The following is a 9,725-nucleotide window of genomic DNA, read 5'->3' on the forward strand; positions in this document are numbered from 1 at the left end:
GAAGAGAGAGAGAGAGAGAGAGAGAGAGAGAGAGAGAGAGAGAGAGAGAGAGAGAGAGAGAGAGAGAGAGAGAGAGAGAGAGAGAGAGAGAGAGAGAGAGAGAGAGAGAGAGAGAGAGAGAGAGAAATGTATATATATATAAATATATATATATATATATATATATATATATATATATATATATATATATATATATATATATATATATACATTTCGTAAGTATACTTTGTATACGTGTTGAATTATACATGGTTCTGCAGTTGATTGGTAATCAACTAGAGAACCGTCAATAAGAACTTTGCTCGTTTCAAGGAATTATCTGTCGTGATTGAAAAACTACTGATCCTAAAATATCTTTTCAGATAAGACGCACTGTACTATGGAGGAAAGCTCCTTAAATCGCTAAGAAAGATATCGCATGAAACAGGTGTAACTAGGAGTTCGATTTAGCACATTCTAGCCACCAATAAATTCCACCCATACAAAGGCCAGTTAGTCCAAGTTAGGCCAGTTAGTTACACGTTGATAATCGTGATCGCTTCATGGAGTATTTACAATGGCTTATGCAGCAAAGACTCACGGAAAACCATATATTCAGTGATGAAGCCTAAACGGTGAATCAACCCACACATAACCCATATTTTGGGCTTATAATAATTCCCTTTGGGTAGAGAACATTCCCGTGCTAACCCGTCTTCCCAACAGAACGTTGCATTTTAACGAATATTCTACCCAAGGCCAAAAATTGTCGTACTAGCAAATGGTAGCTGGTCGCGAAATTGGCATAACGTTCCGTTTTCAGTTGTGGATCCTCCAGTAGATTAGGATAATGACACTCTAATACAACAGTTTATTGACGTTGGGAAGCTTTAGGAGGACGGGCTGCACGCACAACACTAGAGATGTGGAATAGGCTTCTGTGTTTGGAGATACGCTAATTGGTCCATAATTTTTTACCGATACCTTGATGGTTGAGCTATATCCGCATATGCTGTAAAACGTCCTTACTCCTAAATTGGAAGACATATCCTTACGCCATCGAAGAAATTGGTGGATTCAGCAGGATGGGGCTCAGAAACCTTTTGCAATGATTGTTCGCGAATTTGTTCAAGAAACATTTCGAGGGAAATGTATTAGACGACGTGAACCAATTGTGGCCACCAAGATCTTCAGATCTAACACCTCTGGATTCCTTCTTATGACGGCACCTTATAACCTGTAGTTCATAAGAATCATCCAAGAACAACAAAGGAGCCAAAGGACAACATAACAAGAAAATTCGAAGCAATGGAAGTAAATACTTTTATGTTCAGAAATGTTCAAATGTGCTGAGTTAAATGCGTTTGAAAATGTATTGAAGTAAATGGATGACATTTTGAACAAATAATTGTTAAAATAACTGATAATTCATAAATTATATTAGAAAAAAGTCTCGTGATTTTCTTTTGAACTCTGCTTACGAGGCCAGACTTTTGGGACACCCTGTATTTTGATAGATGCATGATAGACACCCTGTATATTGATAGATGCATGATAGACACCCTGTATTTTGATAGATGCATGATAGACACCCTGTATATTGATAGATGCATGATAGACACCCTGTATATTGATAGATGCATGATAGACACCCTGTATTTTGATAGATGCATGATAGACACCCTGTATATTGATAGATGCATGATAGACACCCTGTATATTGATAGATGCATGATAGACACCCTGTATATTGATAGATGCATGATAGACACCCTGTATATTGATAGATGCATGATAGACACCCTGTATATTGATAGATGCATGATAGACACCCTGTATATTGATAGATGCATTTGTATGTGAATATACACACTAATGTAAGTGTGTTTGTGTGTGTACTCACCTAATTGTGCTTGCAGGGGTTGAGCTCTGGCTCTTTCGGCCTGCCTCTCAACTGTAAATTAATCAACTTTTTTTCCACACACACTGGATTCGAACCCCGGCGCCGGCGGAAAACAAATGGGCAGAGCTTCCTTCACCCTGATTGTCAGTAAAACTATTAGTAGTTAGTAACAGTTGATTGATTGACGGTTGATGGGCGGGCCGAATGAGCAGAGCTCAACCCTCGCAAGCACAACTAGGTGAATACACACACACATACCCAGGCAGCAGCCCGTAGCAACTGTCTAACTTACAGGTACCTATTTACTCCTAGGTGAACAGAGGCGTTAGGTGAAAAAAAAACTCTGCCCATTTGATTGTGCCTCGAACGAGAATCAAACCCGACCCTTTAGCGACTTCGACGTCAGACCACTGCCAGGTTGGGCCTGTGTGTGCGTGTGTGTGTGCGCGCGCGCGAACGTGCGTGTACTCGACTAATTGTGCAAACGAAGATTGAGCTTCGCCTCTTAGGTCCAGACCCCCTCAACTCTATCGAATGGTGTATAGGAGTCAGAGTCTGTCTGGCTCTATCATATCTACGTTTGAAACTGTGTATGAAGTCTGTCTTCGCCATATCATTGCTACATCACTATTTGTTAACTACTCTGACACTGAAAACTTCCTTTCTTATGTATCTGTGGCTCATTTGGGTACTAAGTTTCCACCTGTGTCCCCTTGTTCGTGTTCTACCAATGCTAAATATTTTGTCATTGTCCACTCTGTCAATTCCCCTGAGAATTTTGAAGGTGGTTATCATGTCTCCCCTAACTCTTCTGTTTTCCAGGGACGTGATGTTTAGCTCCCGTAGCCTTTCCACGTAGCTCATACCTCTCAGTTCGGGGACTAGTCTGGAGGCACACCTCTGAATCTTCTTCGGCTATGTCTTGTGTTTAACTATGTATGTACTCCAGGGTGAAGCTGCATACTCCAGAATTGGTCTGACATTAGTGGTATTCAAACCTGAACGATTCCTTATACAACTTTCTAAAGGCAGTTCTTATGTTAGCCAGTCTAGCATATGCCGCTTATGATATATTTTTGATGTGGGCCTCTGGGGACAGGTTCGGTGTGATATCAAAAAGATCTTTCTCTCTATTTCACTCTTGCAGGATTTCACCTCCCAGATGGTACCTTGTGTTCAGCCTTCTGCTCCCTTCGCCTAATTTCATTACTTTTCACTTTCCTGAGTTGAACTTTAGTAGCAATTTTCTAGACCATTACACCAGTTTGTCCAGGTCGTCCTGTAGTCTCTGTCTATCTTCATCTTTCTTGATTCTCCTCATAATTTTTGCATCATCGGCAAACATTGAGAGGAATGAGTCTATACCCTCTGCAAGATCATTGACTTGTTATTCTCCGTAGAGAGTGGCACACTTAGAGCTTTTGCACCTTCTTTTAATATCCAAGGTGAGATTCTGTCAGGCCCAACAGCCTTTGTCACATTCAGCTCCAACAGATCCCTTTTGACCTCATCACTGGTGAAGTCAAATTCTTCCATGGCTGCTTGGTTTGCCTCCTCTTCTCTTAGGACAGGGACTTCTCCTTGCTCTATTGTGAAGACTTCCTGGAATCTCTTGATGAGGTCTTCACACATTCTCTGAGTATCTGTTCTCCCCTTTTCTCGGTTTCATCACTTGTTCTTACACTGTTGTTTCCTCCTGATGTGTGTGTGTTTGTGTGTGTGTGTGTGTGTGTGTGTGTGTGTGTGTGTGTGTGTGTGTGTGTGTGTGTGTGTGTGTGTGTGTGTGTGTGTGTGTGTGTGTATGTGTACTAAACTAAGTGTACTCACCTAATTGGGTTTGCGAGGGTATAGCTGTGGCTCTTTGGTCCCGCCTCTAAACCGTATGTGAGTGCGTGTGTGCGTGTATGTATGTGTGTATTTACCTAGTTGTGCTTGCATGGGGTTGAGCTCTGCTTTTTCGGCCCGCCTCTCAACTGTCAGTCAACTGTTACAAACTACTATTTTTTCCACACATTCACACACACACAGGAATTAGCCCGTAACAGCTGTCTAACTCCCAGGTTACTATTTACTCCTAGGTAACAGAGGCATCAGGGTGAAAGATACTCTGCCCATTTTGTTTCTCGCCGGCGCAGGGAATCGAACCCAGGCCACAGGATTACGTGTCCAGCGTGCTATCCACACAGCCACTGACGTGTGTGTGTGTGTGTGTGTGTGTGTGTGTGTGTGTGTGTGTGTGTGTGTGTGTGTGTGTGTGTGTGTGTGTGTGTGTGTGTGTGTATGTGTGTGTGTGTGTGTGTGTATATATGTGTGTGTGCGTGTGTATGTGTCGGTCCAGCTTAGATTCGAATTGCATGTGTCACATATCACTTTCGCTTTTTATTCAATTAAATTCGCAATTTTTCTCATTTCACTGATAAAATAAGCTACTATCGCTACATTACACATTTTTCCCCGTCACAACTCACAGGAAAATGACTGAGACGCCGTCCTTGACTCCTCAGACCCTCACGTTACCTGAGCACAACACTGGGCTCACAACACTGGGCTCACAACACAATCACAACCCGCCAGAATGCACTGAGCCTGACGTCGTCACCACTGGGCTATCAGGCTTGACCTGGATCATTATATGTTATTTATACGAGAAAAATTCCTGCAGTTTTGATACAAACAGGAAAAAATAATTCTACTTAAAAATGTACCATGATGTGGTGCAGGACTTATTTACAGGAGCTTTAGCGAGCTCAAATTTATTCCTATTTTTTACGTTTATTTTCAATAATACGTGATGTAAATAATGCATTTTTCCACCTAATTTATATCGGAGGATGTTTGGTTTTATGTCTCATGATGTTAGGCAGTATAAACTACTTGGAAATGTTAAAATAAGGATAAATATATGTAACCACATATGAATGTCATATGTCAAATGAATGTCAAGTCCTCATTTGTCAAATGACGATTTTCGTCCCTGTTGAGGCTCTCAAGATGAGTTTGATAATGATTTTTGTTACTGTTGTCAAGCATATTATCACACAATGATATGAAATCGGAACTTGTACGAGATCTTCTGGTGTGATCTGCTATCACGCACGAGGAGACCAACTACGACCACCCAAACATGATATATAACTTAAATGTGACCCGAAAACTTACAAAACTCTACAGCCACGTATTCGAGCCTGTAAGATATCGAGGCGTGCAGTCCGTGCTCTCTAGAAATTTATTTCCGCTTCTAAATGCAAAAGCTTAAAGCTTTTCCTGTTACAGTAAGACCATTAAGAAGTACGATAATAATCTTAATTTTCAACACACAAAAAATTTCAGACAGACTGGACAGCGTTAACATTGATCCGCTGAGGAAATGGACTCACTTGTCACGCCGGCTGCGTCCAAGTCATTAGATCTGGCCTCTATAGCGTCACTTTCGCTTCCGGCTCCTGATATCGTCCCGTACTTAGCCGTGTTGCTCGCACTCTAACCGCTCAGCGCACTCTAGTCAGTCGACCTCACTCTATACTTACCCCAAATTCAACCTTTAAAGAAATTTGGCTCATTTTCGAAATCAAATTCCTCTTCCAAGGTGAATTAGACAAAGACATTTTTTTTCTCGCATTCTAGTCTAGTATTAATGTATTTTGGTACGTCTTTCAGAATACATTATATAATACATTAATACATTCTGTTTGATTCATGTAAAAGTTGAGTTTGCATTACCTGTTTGTCCATGGCGAATATTTTTTTTCTTACTAGCTTTACACAAATAGTAATTATAATTAATACACAAATAGGTGGGTACACAAATAGGTGAGTACACACACACACACACACACACACACACACACACACACACACACACACACACACACACACACATCTGGAATCTGTATATTAGTTGAGTGACAGTTGAGAGGCGGGACCAAAGAGGACCAATCGTTGTTACAACCAAGTACACACTTTACTATTGCGTTAAACAGAGGCTACAGTTAAGGATTTGCGCCCAGTAAATCCTCCCCGGCCAGGATACGAACCCATGACAAAGCGCTCGCGGAACGCCAGGCTAGTGTCTTACCACTACACCACGGAGACTAAACTCGAAAAGATTCAGAAGTTTGCTACGATGCTCGTCGCATTTTTTGTGTGTGATGAGGTTTGAAGAGAGACTGAAGGAACTAAACCTGACGACGCTACAAAATGTATAGAAATGATAGATAGAAATGTATAAAATACTCAAGGGGATTGATAAATTACAAAGAGATGAAATCTTGAGGTTATCTTGAGATGATTTCGGGGCTTTTTTAGTGTCCCCGCGGCCCGGTCCTCGACCAGGCCTCCACCCCCAGGAAGCAGCCCGTGACAGCTGACTAACACCCAGGTACCTATTTTACTGCTAGGTAACAGGGGCATAGGGTGAAAGAAACTCTGCCCATTGTTTCTCGCCGGCGCCTGGGATCGAACCCAGGACCACAGGATCACAAGTCCAGCGTGCTGTCCGCTCGGCCGACCGGCTCCCCAAATGCTCAAAATGAATACCAATAAAGCAAAAAGAGCATGGATGGAAGCTTGAGACTCAGTTTAGTCATAGAGATGATAGACAGTTTACTTTTAGTGTAAGAGTAATGGGAAAACGGAATGAACTGAAGGAACAGGTTATAGATGCAAACTTCATTCATAACTTTAAAAGTAGATATTATAGTGTAAGAGGATAGGAGTTTATTCCATTAGACAACCTGCCGCTAGGCAGCTTGTGGAGAGTAGGACCAGAACGTAAATTTTTTTATTTCGAGCTGGATCTGGATTCGGGAATCTGGGAATATCTGGGAGCTAGAGGGAATGGGAATTAGGAGTGGGAATGAATGGGAACGGGAGGCTGCCTCACCTGTAACGCGCCGCTAATGAAGTCTCTCTTCCACTAATGAGGTCTCCCTGACGCTAATGAGGTCTCCTACCGCCACTGTTGGAGATATAATTGACCTTATCTTGCGTTAAGTTCACATGTGTACACAACATGATGGACCCGTCTACCTTTTCTCAAATATTTGTGTTTGTCTATTTATTTTTGAAAGGTTTAGCTCTTGGATCCAGTTCATTCCAGTCACTTTCACGCAATTCTAGCTATCCATTCATAGTCATTTCTTGTAAATCCAGAGTGTGTGTATGTGTGTGTGTGTGTGTGCATTCACCTAGTTGTATTCACCTAGTTGTGTTTGCGGGGGTTGAGCTTTGCTCTTTCGGCCCGCCTCTCAACTGTTTACTAACTACTTTTTTTTCCCCCACATCACACACACACACACACACAGCCCAGGAAGCAGCCCGTGACCGCTGACTAACTCCCAGGTACCTATTTACTGCTAGGTAACAGGGGCATTCAGGGTGAAAGAAACTTTGCCCATTTGTTTCTGCCTCGTGCGGGAATCGAACCCGCGCCACAGAATTAGGAGTCCTGCGCGCTATCCACCAGGCTACGAGGCCCCTTACCCCGACGAGGCCCCCTGTGTGTGTATGTGTGTGTGTGTGTTTGTGCCTACTAATTTGCGACAAATATTCCTGCTTTTCCAGCCAATTCAATTCTCAAAGAGAGTGAGAGTGAGCGTGAAAGTGAGAGTGGGAGTAAAAATAGATGAGTACACACAACCACAAACGTCGTGCAGGAAGATGACGTCAGGAGGACATGACAAGACAAACTGGCCGCCGTCAGTGTTGCCGCCACATACTTGGACGCTGCGGCCTTCCGGTCGCAACACAGACACCATGTGGATAAAAGACCTGGCACGACTAGAACAATTACAAAAATATACAATACATACACACACACACACACACAGACACGCACACACAGGCCTGTTTGTGTGTGTGTGTGTGTGTGTGTGTGTACTTACCTAATTGTGCTTGCGGGGGTTGAGCTTTGGCTCTTTGGTCCCGCCTCTCAGCTGTCAATCAACTGGAGTGTGTACTCACCTAGTTGTACTCACCTAGTTGTGCTTGCGGGGGTTGAGCTCTGGCTCTTTGGTCCCGCCTCTCAACTGTCAATCAACAGGTGTACAGGTTCCTGAGCTTATTGGGCTCTATCATATCTACACTTGAAACTGTGTATGGAGTCAGCCTCCACCACATCACTTCCCAATGCATTCCATTTGTCAACCACTCTGACACTAAAAAAGTTCTTTCTAATATCTCTGTGGCTCATTTGGGCACTCAGTTTCCACCTGTGTCCCCTAGTGCGTGTGCCCCTTGTGTTAAACAGCCTGTCTTTATCAACCCTGTCGATTCCCTTGAGGATCTTGAATGTGGTGATCATGTCCCCCCTTACTCTTCTGTCTTCCAACGAAGTGAGGTTTAATTCCCGTAGTCTCTCCTCGTAGCTCATACCTCTCAGCTCGGGTACTAGTCTGGTGGCAAACCTTTGAACCTTTTCCATTTTAGTCTTATGCTTGACTAGATATGGACTCCATGCTGGTGCCGCTTACTCCAGGATTGGTCTGACATATGTGGTATATAACGTTCTGAAAGATTCCTTACACAAGTTTCTAAAGGCCGTTCTTATGTTAGCCAACCTGGCATATGCTGCTGCTGTTATCCTCTTGATATGAGCTTCAGGGGACAGGTCTGGCGTGATATCAACCCCCAGGTCTTTCTCTCTCTCGGACTCTTGAAGTATTTCATCTCCCAAGTGATACCTTGTATCTGGTCTCCTGCTTCCTACCCCTATCTTCATTACATTACATTTGCTTGGATTAAACTCTAACAGCCATTTGTTCGACCATTCCTGCAGCTTGTCCAGGTCTTCTTGAAGCCTCAAGCTGTCCTCCTCTGTCTTAATCCTTCTCATAATTTTGGCGTCGTCAGAAAACATTGAGAGGAATGAGTCTATATCCTCTGGGAGATCATTTACGTATATCAGAAACAGGATAGGTCCAAGTACAGAGCCCTGTGGGACTCCACTGGTGACTTCACGCCAGTCTGAGGTCTCACCCCTCACTGTAACTCTCTGCTTCCTATTGTTTAGGTACTCCCTTATCCACTGGAGTGCCCTACCAGTTACTCCTGCCTGTTTCTCCAGCTTATGCATCAACCTTTTATGGGGTACTGTGTCAAAGGCTTTCCGACAGTCCAAAAAAATGCAGTCCGCCCACCCTTCTCTTTCTTGTTTAATCTTTGTCACCTGATCGTAGAATTCTATCAATCCTGTAAGGCAAGATTTACCCTCCCTGAACCCATGTTGATGGGTTGTCACAAAGTCTCTTCTCTCCAGATGTGTTACTAGGTTTTTTCTCACAATCTTCTCCATCACCTTGCATGGTATACAAGTTAAGGACACTGGCCTGTAGTTCAGTGCCTCTTGTCTGTCACCCTTTTTGTATATTGGTACTACATTAGCAGTCTTCCATATTTCTGGTAGGTCCCCCGTTTCCAATGACCTACTATACACTATGGAGAGTGGTAGGCAAAGTGCTCCTGCACACTCTTTCAATACCCATGGCGAGATTCCATCTGGCCCAACAGCTTTTCTCACATCCAGCTCCAATAGGTGCTTTTTGACCTCATCTCTTGTAACTTCGAACCTATCCAAGGTCACTGAGTTTGCTGCCACCTTTTCTAGCGCCGCGACATCACCCTGTTCTATTGTAAAGACCTCCTGGAACCTTTTGTTGAGTTCTTCACACACCTCTTTGTCATTCTGTGTACCTGTCCTCGCCCACCCTAAGTTTCATCACCTGTTCCTTCACTGTTGTCTTCCTCCTGATGTGACTGTGTAGTAGCTTTGGTTCGGTCTTGGCTTTATTAGCTATATCATTTTCATACCTTTTCTCAGCTGCTCTTCTCACACTGACGTACTCGT

This window comes from Procambarus clarkii, chromosome 6 (assembly GCF_040958095.1).
Source record: "Procambarus clarkii isolate CNS0578487 chromosome 6, FALCON_Pclarkii_2.0, whole genome shotgun sequence".
Taxonomy (NCBI): Eukaryota; Metazoa; Arthropoda; class Malacostraca; order Decapoda; family Cambaridae; genus Procambarus; species Procambarus clarkii.